General features: G+C 41.0%; 1 protein-coding gene and 1 long non-coding RNA gene across 4 annotated transcripts in view; one reads left to right on the top strand and one right to left on the bottom strand.

The window, feature by feature from the left end:
• Positions 1-17,775, top strand: part of LOC148223543 (uncharacterized) — a 98,428-nt gene that overhangs the window by 30,888 nt on the left and 49,765 nt on the right. The gene's annotated exons all lie outside the window — the stretch shown is intronic.
• NTF3 (neurotrophin 3) overlaps positions 1-17,775 on the bottom strand; it is a 49,487-nt gene that overhangs the window by 19,751 nt on the left and 11,961 nt on the right. The gene's annotated exons all lie outside the window — the stretch shown is intronic.

Here is a 17,775-nt window from a genome sequence, read left to right as displayed (position 1 = left end):
AAATAAAAATCTCTGTCAGAAAGAGGTTTGCCTGTACATCATGGATACAGATGTGCTGCTGCAAAGTCCTTGTGTTGTACAGTTTATGCTTGGGAAAGGGCATGGCTCTAGTGGTTCTAGTGAAATATTTTATTTTTTTTCCTGCCATTTCCTATCATCCCATTAGAGCTTTTTGGGCAGAGGTAACTGCCTGAATTGTGGCTCTAGACAAGCCCTTCTGTTCTCCTCACCTTCAAGAAACTCGTGATTTGGTATTTTTAGAGTATTTACTGTCATGCTATTTCCTCCAGGATGGACTGTGCTCCAGTGATTCCTGTTTGCAGGTGAAAATCCTTCTTCCAGGGAGAGAAGCTGACCTGGCTGAGGTTCACAGGAGGCCTGTGGGGTGACAGAGCTGGGCTGCAAGAAGCCAATGTAAGCAGAACCTTCTGGGTTTGGACCTGCTGGTCCCTGCAGCAGCACATTTCCTTGAGTAGTACCAAAAATGAATTTTGTTCTGTGTTGTGACTTGTGGCTAGATTCTTTGGTTTCCTAAAAAATCAAACTGCAACCAAAACTCCTGCAGCAGTTTGGATGTTCTTAAATTTTTGTGCTGTGTGGATTGCCTGATACCGATGGCTCCAAGATTCTCTCCCGTGGCTGGACTTCCCTTGGGGGAAATAACACTTCCATCTCTTCTCTCTGGCCATCTGGTGAAAGTTAAACACCTTGAGATCCTCTCCCAGCAGTGGCCAAGTTAAAAGTTAATTAGGAGAGACTTAGAGAAAGACACGGGCTGTATCACCACATCAGACTCACGTGTTACAGAAACTGCTGGGAATTGGGTGAGAGGGGCTGGGGAGACATGGAGAAACACCTCTGGATTTTGCCCCATTATCTTTGCTGGACCCTCTTGGTCTGTGCAGCACACAACAGTTGTTTCATTCCCTCTGCCACAGCCCCAGTTTCCCCTGGTGTCTCCTCCACCAAGAGCATCTATACAAAAATGTTCCTTCTTCTCTGCCACCTCTGCACAACAGCTGACAGAAGAAAGAAGAGCTGCAAAACGTAGTCCCTCCCTTCACATGTTGTTAAGCAGCTGCTTTCTTACTCCAGAGAAGTCCCTGAACACTTCAGCCCAGGTGGGCAAAGCAGGACAGACTTTGAATGCAGAAAATTGAGCCAAATTATCAGAGAGTGATTGAGGTTTACAGCTCTACTACAGGTTTTTCACTTAGAGCACTGCAAAGTTGACATGGTGTTATTTGAATAGTACAGAAGAAATTTGTGTTACTTGTACCAGAATTTTTCTGTTTGCAAGGAGTTGAAAATGCTTTAAATGACCAGAGTTTGCCTCAGGTACAAAGAACCTAACTGGGGTTGGGACCACTATTTAAAATTGAGATTAGGGACTCAAAAGGCAAGGGAATCTCCAAGAGTTAAAAGTCATGAATCTGGCAAGAAAAAACATGAGTCAATGTCAAAAAGTTTACAAGTTGACCATCTGAAAATATTTTGGGTTCATTTCAACAGATCAAAACAGCTTATTTGACTTGAACTTTAAAACAAATAAACAAATGAAATTGTTTACCATTGTAAACAAATTGTTTGATTGTTTGAAGTGAACAGGCCTTCCTTCCACATGGTTTGAATTTAATTGATTCGATTTTTCTGTTTCAAAATATTTCCAGGAATTTAGGAAGACTGGGATATATGGTGTATTTATTACAAAGTGAGAATCTCATGTGATTTCTCTAGGAAGTTTATGACTTGAAGGGTAATATCATTACAGTGGAATCGTAAGATCTAACAATATTATCCACAGGATCTGAGGAACAAGGATTTATAGGCCTTGAAATCCATTTTCTCTGATGATTCAGGCAGCTGAATTTTGTCTAGAAGGCAAGATTTTCTTTAGTTTAGCAGCACTGAGTCATCCCACTAGTTTGTATCACTATGAGGATCTGGCCCTAACCTGAAAATACTCCAATGCTTTGTGAAATTATCTCATTCAGTGAAAAAACCACGAACCTTGATTGTCAGCATGTGTCTCGCAGGAGCTGGGTTTTGGTTTGATGCCAGTACACTTTTTCACCAGTTCTGAGATTGGCAACTTTATTCTTCACGAGAAATTAGAAAAAAAAAAAAATCTCTCTTCTCCTCCCTCCTACCCATCTTTGCTCTTCTCCCAGCTGTCATCACTGTTTACAGTTTGAGTAAGTGAAAATATATATTTACAAGTACAGCTTACTGCTGTGTTTGCTGGTATAGACTGCCTGAGGGCATATCTGGGAATCGAGCTCCCATCTCCATCTAGAAATACCCACCCTCCTCTCATCAGCCTTGCCCCTCCCTGGCCCTGTTTCCTTTAGCTGGCTCTTCAATCTTTTCTCTTGGATTCTGAGCTTTTTGGGAGGGAGGCTGGTGCCTCGCTCTGCTTTGAGGCGTGCAGTCGGATCTCCAGCCCTAAGTGATGCTCCCATCTCTCCGCAGCAGGGAAAGCCAGCCTTTATCCTGCCCTTATCCAGCTGGGAGAACCTGGAGCAGGAGAAGTGCCGTGTGCCCGCCCTGCAGCTTCGCCCCGTGGGGCTGTGTGTGGAAGCAGACTCGGGGAAGGTTTTGTTTCCAGCTGCAGCCCCGTGGCCGTGGCCCTTCTCCCGGCTGGACACGAGCCCACCGGACAATCCCACAGCATCCTGGGTGCCTGCCAGCCCCAGATGCCAGAAGCATGTCCCCATTTCCTCTCCCCTTCCACGAGGAATTCTGCGGGGTCTCGTTCGCTGCAGCACAGGAAAGTTGTGTCTCACACAGTTTGGGGGCAGCGAGGCCAGATCCTGACCGAGGCCTCCAGATGTTATTGCAATAGTAATTAAAAATATACCGTAACTAAGTGAATGATGTACAATACATTTAAAGTCGTGCTTTTCAAATGGGTTTATAAAAATGTTGCCAACACCCATGGTCTTATAATAACTAGGCTTCAGTGTTGTGCAGATTGTGTTTGTGGCATTCCAAGTGCTCAGGACTTCGAGTCCTGCTGAGACCAAGGAAAAGCTGATGGTTCTTGGAAATTTTGCAGGATTTCTCCTCAGTGGTCAGCTAGTCTGAAAGGCGTGTCCGGTGCTTAAGTCACTAACCTGTGTTTAGCTCCTAACTCTCCTGGGAATTGCCTTTATAAGTTTGGGAAAGACATTAAGGACTTGTTTATGCTGCTAAAATTAACTTTTTTTTTTTTTTTTTTTTTGTCCTGCAGTATTACTGATGAACATGTAGCTGCTACATGTTGCACCAGTATAGACAAATCACATTCATTTTAGTCTGAGGTGTGTTTGCTGAAGTTGATTCAGTAGCACAGTTGAAAGATTTGTTTGCTTTGTAACTAGAATGCATTTAGTGGTTCTGAGGTAAAAGAAGAATGCAGCTTTTTAAAGCTGCTTTTCTACCTGTGAAATGGGAATCAAATTAATTCATCCCAATGATACTATTGAGATACTGTGATTACTGTAAAAACTGAGAAATTATATTTCTGGTGGGATCTGCTGTGGGAGATGAAGGTAGCTCTGTATCCAAGGTTTCCTGGATATATTCAAGTATGGGCAAAAATATATTTAGATTTTATCTCAACTGCACATTTCACTCATCTGTGTCACAACAACTAAAAATATGAACTAGGGAAAACTAGGTTTTTGCTGGCCATTATTTCCCTAGCTGCAGAATATTTGTAATAAAGGTTGGTGTGAACGTAGCTGCAAGTGGTGCTGCCAGACACAGACGTGGGAGACTCATGATTGATGCAGACAGTGATCAAGTGCTCTGTGGGTAGCTCGAGCAGTGCTTGAGAAAGGTGTGTACCCACTCAGCCCTCACCTCCAGGAGGAGAGTAACAGTGGGTTTTGCTGATGTTTTAGGATCACAGAACCACAGAACTACCTGGGCACCTTAAAGATAATCTCATTCCAATCCTCCTGCCATGGTCAGAAACACCTTCCACTATCCCAGGTCCTTCAGAGCCCCATCCAACCTGGCTTTCACATATTTTGGCTTGCCTGTGTAAACCACAATACTGATTTTTCTAATAAAATTTATCCAGACAATAATTTTTGATCCCAGTTCCTAATTTGTTTTTACATAATGCCACACAGAATCTATTTCAGTTTTTTAAAAAAAGTGACCCTCTTATTCTCTGTAAGTGTTTACATGGCCATGTGTAACCATAGAAACCTTGTGTGCTGACTCCCTTTGTTATCAATGTGAAAACATTTGGGGTGATCACAGCAATGAAGTTTTCTTGTGGGTCTGCCCCTCCTACATGTAAAACCTCACACTGATGGCTTAGACAAGATCTTAGCTCAAGAAAGACCATAAATATGTTCAGTTCCTTTCAGTGAATCATCCCCTCCAGAAAAAATGGGGGAAAAACCAGTATGATAGGAAGGATTTCCAAACTCTGATAGAATTGCTCACCCACTTGGTTGACAAAGATGTTTTGCTGCCTTTGCAGCTTTCAGGATGAATAACCAAAGAGCTCTATAACACTTTGGGAAGTGACAATGACTTTAAAGCCCCCGTCCTTTGATGGCCTTAGAAAATGGCTTAACATTTTTAGACAGGAAAGGTATTTGAGAAGAATTAATGGGATGAGTGCATCTACCAGCTGGAAAAGTCCTGCTCCTATGTAATCTGTCAAAGACGCAGTTTCCCTGGAATGTGGGGCTGATAAAAAAAGAGAATCCGGTTTTATATTCCCTACACAGATAAATAGGAACACTAAGGGATTTAACACATGCAGTCTGTGTAGAATTACCTTTTGCTGATAATTGTGTTCTGCAAAAATATGTCTCTGGGTTAGGGATGGAATCACTGCAATGTTTCCTCAGGTCCTCTCCTCCCATTTTCACAATAACTCACATAGGAAAGCATGAAAATTGTATCTAGTTCCTAAAGTATGTCAGTGAAAAAAAACCTATCACCCTAAAAATGGACATAGAGAAGTAAATTACAAGTATGAATAGTGTTAAGTAGTCATAATTTCACTGATCCCAAAAGCAGACTGTCCTTGCTCCCCTGAAACACAGATTAAGTGACATATCAGATAATCAGAGCTTGTGATCCTGTGTTTTTCTCAGTCTTTTATGACTTTTCTATTGGTCATTGGTTTGTAACTGACAGCCAGAAATGTGAACCATGAAATGAATACAACTCAAAAATAATTCCAATTAATGAGCCTCCATGCACTTTCTCAATATGATTTTTACTATTTTCATGCTTCTAAGCAAACAGCTGTGTATCCTGCATGCAGCACATTTCAGGACCAGTCCAGCTCCACAAGTTAGTGGGAGTCTGTCTGTCTGTCTCCTTTTGGAGAGATGGAACTGGACTGATAAAGCTGTGAGAAACACTGGGGAAACCTTTGGGAATGCTTACTCAGAATTACTTAACGAGTCAGGATGAAAATACACAATCCTTCTGGTATTCCCTAGTCCTTTGTGTTTTCAATAATACCAAAAGTTGAGATACTGGAGACTGTAATTGATCCCCTAAAATCACCAAACCCACAGTGAGACCAAGCAGTGGGGGCTCTCATCTCTTCACACCATTAATCTCAGTGCTGTGTCAAGGACATCTAAATTCTGGGAGGTGAGGGGTGAGATTACTTGTGGCTCCTCCACCTTTTGCTCCCCAGTAGTTCCAGGTGAGGCACCCAAGGTGGCACAGATCACCAGTTTGTGAACCTGAGCTATCCAATGTGAAGTGAGGTCTGCTACATCCTCAGGCTAAATTCTAACTTTGGGTACTTTCAAATACACAGCCTCATGTCATCCCTGCTTTGAAAGCCTGGGAATGTGTATGAATCCAAAATCTTGACAGCCAATAGATATATGAACACACTTTCAACAATCTTTTCCTTTTCTCTTTAAAGCACGCCTTTTTTTTCCTCCAGATTATAATTTATTTTTTTTTTAACCAGAATTCTCCCATGAAAATGGCAACTTTATGACTGCCTGTCACTCCTATTGGAGCTGCAGTGTCTGACTGGTGGGTGACCCACTTGGCACCCTTAAATTGTGCAGCAGGGACTTCTGAAATAACAAATCAGGGTCCCATTTGCTTGACAGCCCCTGGTTGTGACTGAACCATCACAGTGTGGCATGGCAAGAAAAATGCTACTTTATATTTGAACCATCTGGAAGCAAGGACTTCAACAGACATGAATGAAAGTTTTCTTTAAAAGGAAACACGTGGGTTGCTCCACACAGTTGATCTTTCAAAATAGTGCCCTGAGTAAGAAATCACAACCACTATGCTTTGCAAAGCTCGAAGAAAATAAGAAAAGCTAAGAAAAAATGCAGTTAATTGAGGATGAGTAATGAATGAACCCGTCAAAAAAAAAAAAAAATCTTGCATAAATAGATCATGCTAATTATCTATGCATAATACTTATATTTAACAATAAAGGACATTCATCCAAGTGCAAGCAGTCATAAAAACAAGTAACATTTTCATTAAAACCAGACTAAGCTTGTCTTCATATCAAGCCCATTACCCTACATAAATGTAATTAAATGAATTTCAGCAACTTTATACCTCCTATTTTATTTTTTTTTTTTTTTTTGGTCTGGGGTTATTTAGTAAGTCAGCATGATTGCAACTGTTTCTTGTTTTCATAAACACAAAGCCAAACCCCTAGAGGAGAAAGTCTTTCTTAGAAACAATTTTCCAGTATTAATTTTTACCTGAAAATTCAGTTCTCCAGGATTTAGTCTGTGTGCAGGGGTGGGTTGTCTCCTTTTTGTTGTTGTTACACAGTGCATGGAAGAAGGGACATAGAGCTTGAAACTTCTGCTACACTCAGAAAGAAGTGAATCAAATTTCATTGTCTTATGTTTTCAAAGGGTCCCTGGTGTTTTTAAATATTTGCATTATCAACAATGATTATCAATCTTTTGTTTTATTTCCTCTAGAAGTGATTGCAAGAGGCTGGGTGAAATATACCATTGATGTTTTCACATCCCAGCTCTGGGATCAAACTGGTATTTCACCTTCTAAAGTGATTCACCCTTGCAGTTGAAAGCTGGAAAGACCACAGGCCTTGGTGTAGTCTGTAGAAGTTTCTCTCAACGTTGGCAAATCTTGAGGTTTCCCATCCAGTTTTAGGTGGATTTTTTTTTTGGGGGGGGTTGTTGTTGTTGTTTTTTCACATTGCTTCACTTGACTGCAGTTGGCACACCAATAAATTAGAGGCATCCCGTTTGGCCTCACAAATCCTAATAGCCATAAGGAACTGTCTTTAATGAAGTGACTCCCACCTCAGCACAACGAGACTGCTTTGACTACATTACCATGATAATCAACAATTAAGTTGGCATTTGCCAGCCATAACCACAGATGTCTTCTTTGAAGTGTGGGAGAAACAGCACTAATGTCAAATACCACAGTGTGGGAACACTTGGCATGCAACACCAGCACAAGGGAATGGAGCATTTGGCCATGCTCCTGGAAGATACTGTGATGGAAGTGACATAAATATATATTTAGGAGAATCCATACATTAACAAGCTCTGCACCTGCTTTGCTGTAAGGGTGTTGGGGAAATCACTTTTAATTGTTCTTCAGCTCTTCTGCTGTGGAGGTATCTGAGACAAACACATCCCTGACTCTGATTTTAAGAAGTCTGCTGAGAGGCCCTGCTCTGACTTTGATCTCTGTGTGTACAATAAGCAGAGCTGCCCCAGCAATGCCTTTGAGCAAAGAACCACCTTTAAATCACAGTCCAGTAGTAGTGCTCATGTTTGGCTTGTGCACGTCCTGCTCAGTTCCAGTACAGTAAGTTCAATAGGCCTGGAGCTGAACTGCAGCACAGCCATTAATCAAAAACCCTATAAAATTGAGTTCCAGGAATTTATAAATGCATAATACAAATATCAGCTGTGGGATTTTTTTCTGTAAACACTCCATCTCAGCGATGCTTCTTGCCTCCCCAAGCACTAGCCAGCATAGTTTGTTCTTGATTCCTGTCTGCCTCAACATTTTACCTTGCTTTGAGTCTGCTTTCCAGTTCACAGGCCTTGGGAAGGGGAGAGAGCAAGAAAATTGTCAGCATCCCAAAAGCCTATCTAGTTTTTCCCATGAGACAAGCAGGCCATGAACCCCTAGGTCTGTGATCAACTGTTTGCCTAATTTCTGTAATAAGATGGACAGGACTGGATCTCTCCTATCCACATTCCAACAGCCTGTCCATGAAACATCTAAAATTCAGTATAACCCCAAAATCCACCCAAATACTTAGGAATCTCTCCATTAACTTCATCTGAAGTGGGTCTATAGGGTTCTAACAGCTTTACTTTCAGAGAGGTCAGAAAAGAAATAGTACTTTTTGCTTTCTCTGAATGCAGCTTCTCTCTGTTTGTGCCTTCCTTTTGAATTAAAACTCTCTACTCCACTCCTTCAGTCCTTTTATGTGTTAAATCCCCAGTTTTAGTTGCCACAGATGAAAGTCTGACACTGGAAAGTTTTTCCATTAATTCCACCTCATTCTGAGACCACTTGACCTTCTGAAATGCTGCTGGGTGATTTTTTGGAGAGGGCTGAACATGGAGATCACTTTCTTTGCTTCCAGGAGTGACCTGCAAAGGACTTTCCCAGTGAATTAATTTGTTTTCATGTACTCTGCAATGCTCTGCTGTGCCTTATCCAGACCGTGATGGCATAAGCACATGTTGGTCTCTGACTCAAAAAGTCTTGTCAAGTGGAGAGAGTAGTTTTCTTGTAGGTGTTTGGGTTTTTTTTTAGTTTGCTTTCATTTTGGCACGTAAGCACACCTCAGTAATTCATAAAGCACTGAAGATATTCATTGTAGCCCAAGTAAATGGAGCTGATGTTTAATTTTTCATTTTTAAGTGCTGATGCAGAACACAATACTGCACATGCAGTTTACAAGGCTCCCACCACTAGCATTTGGACTCCATTTTAAGCCTATAAATCACATGCTAAGTATAGTGCTTGTTTGGGTCTGTTAAATATTTCCTTCTCGTTTGTTCTTATCAACATCCAGTAATGATATATACATATGTCATGCAAGACAGTAAATATGCAGACATTTCAAGGAAAAGTTCAGTGCCATATCTCTCCTGATTAATGCATAAATGTTTGAAACTAGCATAAAAGCTAGGGCAGTGATAACCTTTAGCAGAGCCCAGAGGAAAGAACACAGCAGATAAATGAGCTCCTATGAAAAGCAGCAAAACTCATGTGCCACCCAGCCTCCATTTCAGGGACTCCAGACAATTGTGTTCCCTGGTCCTGTTCACTCCCAGGTGTATTTCACTCAGTCTGAGAGGCAGGAAATTGCATTTTCATCTTTATTCTTCCGCCAGCTGTAAGCTAAACCCATACTTGAAGGCTATAGCAACAAATGCATTAAGTACAGGAACCTCCTGCCACTTTGCTCATCAGTCATTTGAACTCCATCCTTGTATTTTTCATGGTTGTACCAGATGGAGGAGGAACCTTGCCTACATGAAGCAGTTGTGAGAAGCAGCAGGTGAGGCTTTGCACAGTGCTGTTGGCTCCAGCACTACCAAAAATGTAAAAATGGAGAGAGACCTCAAGTGCTTCAACCTGAGGACAAAGCTGAATGGGGCAATTGAAAGTAAGAGATCCTAAGATTCAGGAAAACATCAATGACCTGCTCAGCAAACACATCTTAATTTTCCAGCCAAATCCTATTACTAACATAGCCTTGCTACAGAGTGAGACCTGCACTTGTACCTCTCTCTCTAAGTGTTTTTTTCATGAGGAGAAAATTAAGATAAGAGCCAAAACCCCGTGAGCTCAAGTGGCCAGAACAGATTTTTGTCTCTCTTAACGTGACAGTGCAGCAAGATAAGAACTGCTTGGCTGAAGAATCAGGCAGGCACAGGGTGTCCTGACAGCAGCAGGTTGCTTAGAAAACATGCAATTTTCATCACTGGAGGCTGCTGAGAACGGAATAAACAGACATTTATTTACAGGGAAAAGTTTGTGAATAAGAAAATGGTGCTCTATTTATTTCCATTTATGATTCTACGTGATTTTCTTGACTGAATCTTTTACTCTATGAGATTCCCAGGTCTGCTGCAAGAGGAGAGGGAGGTGTGCTTCATGTGCAAAAAATGTATTTGCAAATTTATGGTCAATAGATGACAAAACATTCACAAAAACACTGTGATATGTTATTTCAGGTTTTGCATTAATGCCTATTTCTGAATTCATTGTCTTTGCAAGCTCACAGGACAGCAAAAGAGAACAGATCTTGAAAAAACTTCCCAAAACCTACCACCAAAACAACTGGCTTAAGTTTTTCCTAAACTTTTTTTCCTCCTTTGCTTATTTATGCCTCATTGTGTAAGAAAAACCCGGAATATGACAGTGATTCCGTTTCCGTGCTGAGTATGGGCAGAAATCCATGTTTGCCAGCCTGTCAGGGAATGCATTTAGCCCTGAGCCTGTCTGTCTTTCTAAAATAGTTATTGAGATCTGGTAAACAAAATATGCAACGATGGTTTCCGAGCTTCCATGAATAATTCCATGCAACCGTGTATAATTCCGATTATCATAAATATCCTCTGTTTACATAACACCTCGGTGGATCTGCTGAGTTCTCTGTGGCCTCTATACATACAGTGCCATGAAATGCACACATTGTCTCTTCCTAAACACTCCTTAACAAACACACTGTGAAAGCTGCATGTGGAGGGAGACACCAGCCAGGAATATCCGAGCCTGGGTTTTTAAGGGAAGAGCATGGAATCTTTTATGTCTGCATGAGATATGGTGCTGTAAGAGCAGCAAAAAAATCTGGCAAGAATCTCACCAGTACTTCAAAATTCATAGGAAACTGCAGTTGTCTTGGAAAGGTAAAACTGGGATGAGAATTAAGTACATTTTAAAAACCCTCACAGGTAACAACACTAACTTTAAGCATCCCCTCTTTGCAGAGAGCCAGCTAAGCACTCTCATAGAAGTCTAGCACATAGCAGGTGTTGAAAATGGAAATGCAATTTCCCAGCTAGGCAGACATCCAATATTTATGAGCCAAGTCTGTGGAAATAGCAAACTGCCAATAGAGACAGAATAATTTAGCGGAAAATCAAGCAAGTTTTCCACTTCAAGAGAATTTGTCATTCACCTTGTGTCCGATCCTACTCCTACCAGTGCCTGAATGCCTTGTCTGGTGCTGAAGCAATCCTACAAGACACTAAAACAAAGCAATGAACATTCTCGTGGCTAGAGCTGATCACAGCTATGTGGGTATTTGGCAGAGCCAAGTGATGTATGGCTGAGAAAAATTTAAAAAACCCCACACACCTGACAGGGAAACCAACCTGCTGACTTGCAGCAGCACCTCTCACATTTCCCAGGCAAGGTTTGAAATCCAGATTAAATGTTGCATTCACATTTTGACAATGTCATGGTTTTCTCAGACATGCTGAGAAACTTCTACCATGTTTGGGTGGAAATCTTTCATATGCAACAAAAGCTGCTCTGAGCTCTCTAGAGCAGGGAAATGTGACCCTTGCACTTTTGGACTGAGGTCAGAAGCAGAACTGCAGAAATAGAATGGCTCTGGAGAAGCAGGTCTTGGACACACCTCCTGCCCAGTCAAAATTTGAGGTACTTGGATTTTCCTGTAGTTATGAGAGGAAGAATTGATAATTGCCAGACAGAGGGATCTGCGCCTGTCAACACTCCTAACTCAAAAGTCAACTCCCAAATTTGCTCGAGAATTTCCTGTCTCCTTCTGATAAGGCTCCTGTCTCCTTTTGGCAGACTCTCCACACTGAACTGCCAAGCTATGCATAACAAGCCATGTTTCATGGGTATTTGCACAAATTTGGAAACTGCTGGCACCACCACACATGGCCCAGATATCACTGGATCAATGCAGAGCATTAAAGTGTAGGGAACTGAATGAATATGTCAAAAATATTAAAATATTCAGTGAATTCCCCTTTTTCCTTCTGTCTGAAGCTCACTCTGTTACAAGACTGGGGAGGAGGCTGGACTAAGGCTGAGCTCTTGGAAAAACAGGCCCTAGGAGGAAGAAGAGCTTGAAGCTGGGTCTCTGTAAGGGTGAAATTCAGCTTTGAGGACTAGTTTTAAGTGAATTATGACAGCCCTGCCACCACCCCAGTGTGTTTGTTATTCAGGCAGACATGCCAAATAACCTCCACAAAGCGACTGCTTTTTTTTGAGCTGGAACTTATTCCTGGACAGTTTGTTGTAAGCACTTGGTCAGAGGCACAGCAAGATGCTTTGGAGCCTGTTTTGGCAATTCTTCATCCTCCTTTCCCTCTTCTTTGAGCTCCTACCAGCTGCTGCCAGCAAAGATTCCTGCATCCTCAAAGATCTGCATGCTCCCCTCTTGGAAAAAGGGAGCAGTTCTGCCACGTATCTCTTTGGTCCTAATCACCTTATTTCTTGCTTGGCTGCATATTCCAAAATGTCAGGTTGTACTGCTAAATAGGTGGAGTGGGTTTGTCCCATCCTCTCCAAGATCCTCCACTTTCAAGAAGTCCCCATACAGATTCTTATTTTTAGAGGTTTAGAATAACCACCCTCAGATCGAAGTCCAAAATTCCCTTAAAAGTGCATGAGCTTGAAGGAGTGATTATGGAAAGCAAACCAAAAAGGGGGACTGACCACTGGCAAAATTATTTTTTTTTCTGTTAATGAAAAAATGTTTCTGTTCTCTCAAACTGTACTTAATAATTTATTTTTTTGTAAAGGAGATGCAAGGCCTATAAGTTGAAACTACATAGGTCAACATAAATTATGTGTAAATAGAAAGGTGGTTTTATGAATGTCCACAAAATTTATATCATGATGCTTTGGAGTCAGAGGCCAAAACAGCTTTGCACCTGATTCATGAAAAATTAAGTTTGTTTCAACTGAAATCCCTCAGAAATGTTCTGTTCATCTGAGAGAATCAGCTTATACCCCAAGAGCTGAGTGTATAAATGGCAAAATAGAAAGAAATCTACTTGCTCCCCAACACAAAAGAAACAGTGAATGAATGAATGAATGAGTGAGTGAGTGAATGAACATCTGAATGGACGTCAGAGGGCTGTGCTGGGGTTTAGCAAGGTGTTACTAATAAGAGTCAGTGGAGGAGTATTTAAATGTGCAGTACCTGGGTTCTAGCAATGCATTACTAATTTCAGCTCAGGAATCTTCCTTAAAGCATTCATTCAAACTGGTTTGGGTGTGAATTCATTATGACACGGGCAGACCACTGCCTGACAAATTCCCACCCTGAGATATTTGCAGAGCAAGGGTTCAAAATGAAAACACAAATCCCAGTGAGCTGATCCTAGTACAAGCTGGCAATTCAAACACACATGGTAAAGCTGATCCAATTCTATTTACAGAATTTTAAGGGATTTTTCTGTGGTGAGCACTAGCTGTCTGTCACCTGGGGTCTTCAGAGCATGGTTTGAAGATTCTGACTCGATAAAAAGGCAGAACCTTTTCCTTTGGGGGAAAAAAACCCCCACATACCCATGCCCAGTGAGAAGGGCTGCATTTTTCAGATGCACACCCTTCTACAACCAGGTGATGAAAGGAATTTACTCACTTAAAGCTCCGTGTAAGTGCAAGTTCCAGCTTGTTGTGAGTGAAAAAGCCTGGAAGCCTCGGTCCCACTCCTCCCCAATAGCATGATTATAACTCTCAGGGACTGCTGGTCCCTCTGAAACAGCTGGACTGATCAGCAAGTCAGATAATTGAATTTCTTTTAAAGTATCAGGCCCTCACTATAAACTTTTGAGTTTGCTGGGTTAACAGAGACACTAAGTAGTGCAAACTGGGCTGTCAGCACTGAAGATCACAGGTTTACACTGTGAACAAGTTCTTCCCTCACTGCAACGTGTCAAAAATAAGATTAAACTGGACAACAGATTGATTGATCTTCCTTCTGAAATAGAAGGGAAAGTTGTCTTTGAATTGTTTCAGGGAAAGTAACCATCAGAAGACACAAGAAAAAGATGTGTCTGCTCTTCCAGAATTCCCCAACACAGAGACAATCTGGTCTGGCTCCCAGTTGCTTCAAAATAAATGTTAAAAAATATGTACCATAACAAAATAGATATAAATTTATTTGTTGGAACAGAAATATTCTGTAGCCATGCAGTTATTGCATTAGAACTGGGGGTTGTTCAGCCTGGAAAAGTGACCTCATTGTCCCTTCCAGTGCCTGAAGGGAACCACAGGAAAGATGGAGAGAGACTCTTGACAAGGGCCTGGAGTGACAGGACAAGGGGCAATGGCTTCACACTGACACAGAGCAGAGATAGATTGGATATTGGGAAGGAATTGTTCCCTGTGAGGGTGCTGAGGCCCTGGCACAGGTTTCCCAGAGAAGCTGTGGCTGCCCCATCCCTGGCAGTGTCCAAGGCCAGGTTGGATGGGACTCTGAGCAACCTGGGCTAGTGGAAGGTGTCCCTGCCCATGGCAGGAGGGTGGAATGAAATGATCTTTGAGGTCCCTTCCTTTTAACTTGCTTTAAAATCACATTTTAGGCTGTAGATTAAAGTTTGGGATTTCTTTATTGTTGCAGGGTTTTTTTAATTATTATTTTTTACATGAAGAAAAACTTTTGTTGCAAGGGAATTAGATATTGTCAAGAGCAAAAGGAGCAAGGTTGAAGAAATGTTGGCACAATTTCGATTGTGAAGAAGGAATTCTGAGATGAAGACACAATCATTTTACTAAATCTGTAAAAACATCCAGGAGGGAACATAGCAAGGGTCAGGGGTACTAAAAATCTTTCATGAAAGGGGAAGGCAAGCAAACAAAACTGTTAAATCATCATCTGATTAAGCAGATGGAGATGCAGTGCAGAGTCTGATAAAGCAATTCTTTTTCTATGCCTCTAAAGAACTTTAGGAAAAAAAACCCAAACCCTTGATTTTAACCATTAAAGATGGCTTCAATTTCAGTCTTCTTGTAAGAGGAATGCAGTGATGCCTTTTCTCTTAATTCCTTTTTTTTTCCTTTTTGTCTTAGTTCTGTCTAACCTTCACCAAGGCAGAGTGCATTGTAAAAGGAGAAAAATGAGAAAAAGACCATATGTAAAGCATGAAGAGAAGAAAGACAATGATGAGAAAACAGAGATGCCAAAGGTCCTCAAAGAGCCTAACCTTTCCTGAAGTCAGACAGAAGGGATTCAAACAAGAATTTGCCTTCTCACAAAAATAAGGAATGCATTGAAAAGGACATAAGCAGCAGTAATTGTGGTTTTTTTGTCTTGGGGGCTTGATCAGAGGTCAGATTTATTTCATTAACATGATATCAGGAGAAGAGAAGCAGGACAGTGATAAATAAATTTTGAAAGGTATCAGCATCATATGAAGATGAAAAAAAATTGGGAGAAAACTTTTTTTACACAACATATTTGACTCTTTCTCAGGAAATTTCAGGGGAGCTTGTGGACCTCATCTACTCAGATGATACTGGGGCACAGAAGGAAAAAAAACGGAATCAAACTGAAGGAAAAGAAAAAGAATACTACAAACTCCTGATTTAAGTTTAGAGAGAAAAAAAAAAAAGAAAAAGGAAAAATTGCCCGGTTGCACAGAAGAAACAAAACAAATTTCATGTTTTGGAGGACAAACAGAAGACAACCACAGCTGACTGGGTTACCAAACCACAAACCCATAGGAATATACAGACACAGGAGATAATTGAGGACTACAGGCAAAATTTGACAAAAGGCAATCAGAGCCAACTTGTAAAAGAAGCATCAAGGATTGCATTATGCATGAAAAAACAGTACCAGTTTATGCAGCTCCAGCTTTTGGAAAGAATTGTTTTGCAAAAGAGAAGCAAAATTGTTCTGCAAAAGATGGCAAAAGGAGGCTGAGGGTATTTACCAAGAAACTCAGTGTATATATATCTACACTCACATATATAGGAGTCACAGAACCACAGAATGGTTTGGCTTGGAAGAGACCTTAAAAATCATCTCATTCCACCCCCTGCCATGGGCAGGGACACCTTCCACTAGCCCAGGTTGCTCAGAGCCCCATCCAGCCTGGCCTGGGACACTGCCAGGGATGGGGCAGCCACAGCTTCTCTGGGAAACCTGTGCCAGGGCCTCAGCACCCTCACAGGGAACAATTTCTTCCCAATATCTAATCTGAATTTTCCTTTTCAGTCTGAAGCCATTCCCCCTTGACTTGTCACTCCAAGTTCCTTATCTGCATTTTTCGGGCACTCTATTATCAGTCTCATTAGTATGCAGATGGGAAATTATTTGCTCAAATGTCCTTCAGTAGAAAGCTTAAGGCAGGAATGGCCTCTTACATAATAATAAGATTAAAACCAAAGGTGCTGTGAAATCTCATGAATGAAATGTAAATAAAACATAATTAAAAAAAATAAAATCTACTCAGATAAAGAACAAGCCATCTGTATACAATTAATGCACATATATATATATGCACATATATATGTGTACACATATATAATACATATGCATATATAAAATTATATTTACACACACGATTTCCAATATTTAAAGCAAAAAAGTGATTCAGACACTCTCCAGAGACCGAATAGCACTATAATGGTTTTTGTGCTTCTGATTTCCCACCCAGAGGTGCTACATTTCCATTTCAAACTGTTTTAAGAACAAGGTCGAAATTACCTATATAAAAATTCAATTTAACATAATATTAAAAGGTTATGACAGAGCTAATGGACCTTAAGTGGAATCCAGACTGCAGTGTTCAATGGAAGGTAGGAAAGACCAAGGCAGACAATTTCCTGTGGCATACAAACTAAAACTTCAAATTAATTTCTTTCCTTTTTCTGTTCAGAACTGGAGTTTTCAAGATAGTTGAACAATTAGGTGACAAAAAGATACAGAAAAAATGGCTTTGCAAAATCATTTATCTTTAGTGTAATTCAGCCCTTGTTGAGACAAGGTTTTGATGTTGATAATTGACAAAGCTGGGCTGGTGATGAACAAACTTGACACCTGGCTCTTTTCATACTGATCCTTCAGTCTTTCCAGATGGCAGAGTTTACTTCTGTTCCCATCTGTTCCTTTTCAGTAAGAAAAAAGGAGGAAAACCCAAAATTGCTAAAATATTTTATGGCTTTTAGAAATACATCTGAGGTTCTTTTCAAGTCTTTTGCTCTGGACCACATTCCTGTGGAAGGCTGGTGATGGCACCCACGATTCTTTGCCTCAGATCAAAGGTAGGATGCTGGGTTTCATTTTCCAGATTTGGTCTGACATAATTCATCTGGATGAGAACTTCATGGATGGAAAAACTGAAAGAGCTGGAGTCACCTCACCAACACCTTCTTGCAAAAAGAGGAGAAAACAAGCAAGGAAGCAAACAAACAAGCAAGAGCAGTATCAGACTGTGATTAGATAATATTTGACAGGTCCGAACAGAATTTTGGAGAAAGCTTTGCTAGTACAGATTTGGAAAACCGTTTCTACATTAAGAAATTTTGTGTGTGTGTGTGTGCAGAAACAACCACTCTCATTTCCCTGCCTATTGGCAATGGTTTCTCTGTTGAGTTCTCAGGTCTTGACTCTGGTCTAAATTTTCACTGCCTCAAGATGAACTTATTCCCTGGGGGGCCATTAAGCTTCTTCCATGTAAGTGGGGTCAGAATTAGGCCTCTGTTAAGTTAGTTATCTCCAGAGCTAGCAACTGGCTGTTCAAGAACATTCAGCAAGAGGAAAATACAATCTGATGGATGGGAAAAATGGAAAAAACCCAAAGTGAAATCCATCAA

The sequence above is a fragment of the Sturnus vulgaris genome, chromosome 5, assembly GCF_052056855.1.
Source record: "Sturnus vulgaris isolate bStuVul1 chromosome 5, bStuVul1.hap1, whole genome shotgun sequence".
Lineage (NCBI taxonomy): Eukaryota > Metazoa > Chordata > Aves > Passeriformes > Sturnidae > Sturnus > Sturnus vulgaris.
Note: the sequence above shows the minus strand (reverse complement) of the source record. Positions and strands in the feature narration are given on the sequence as shown.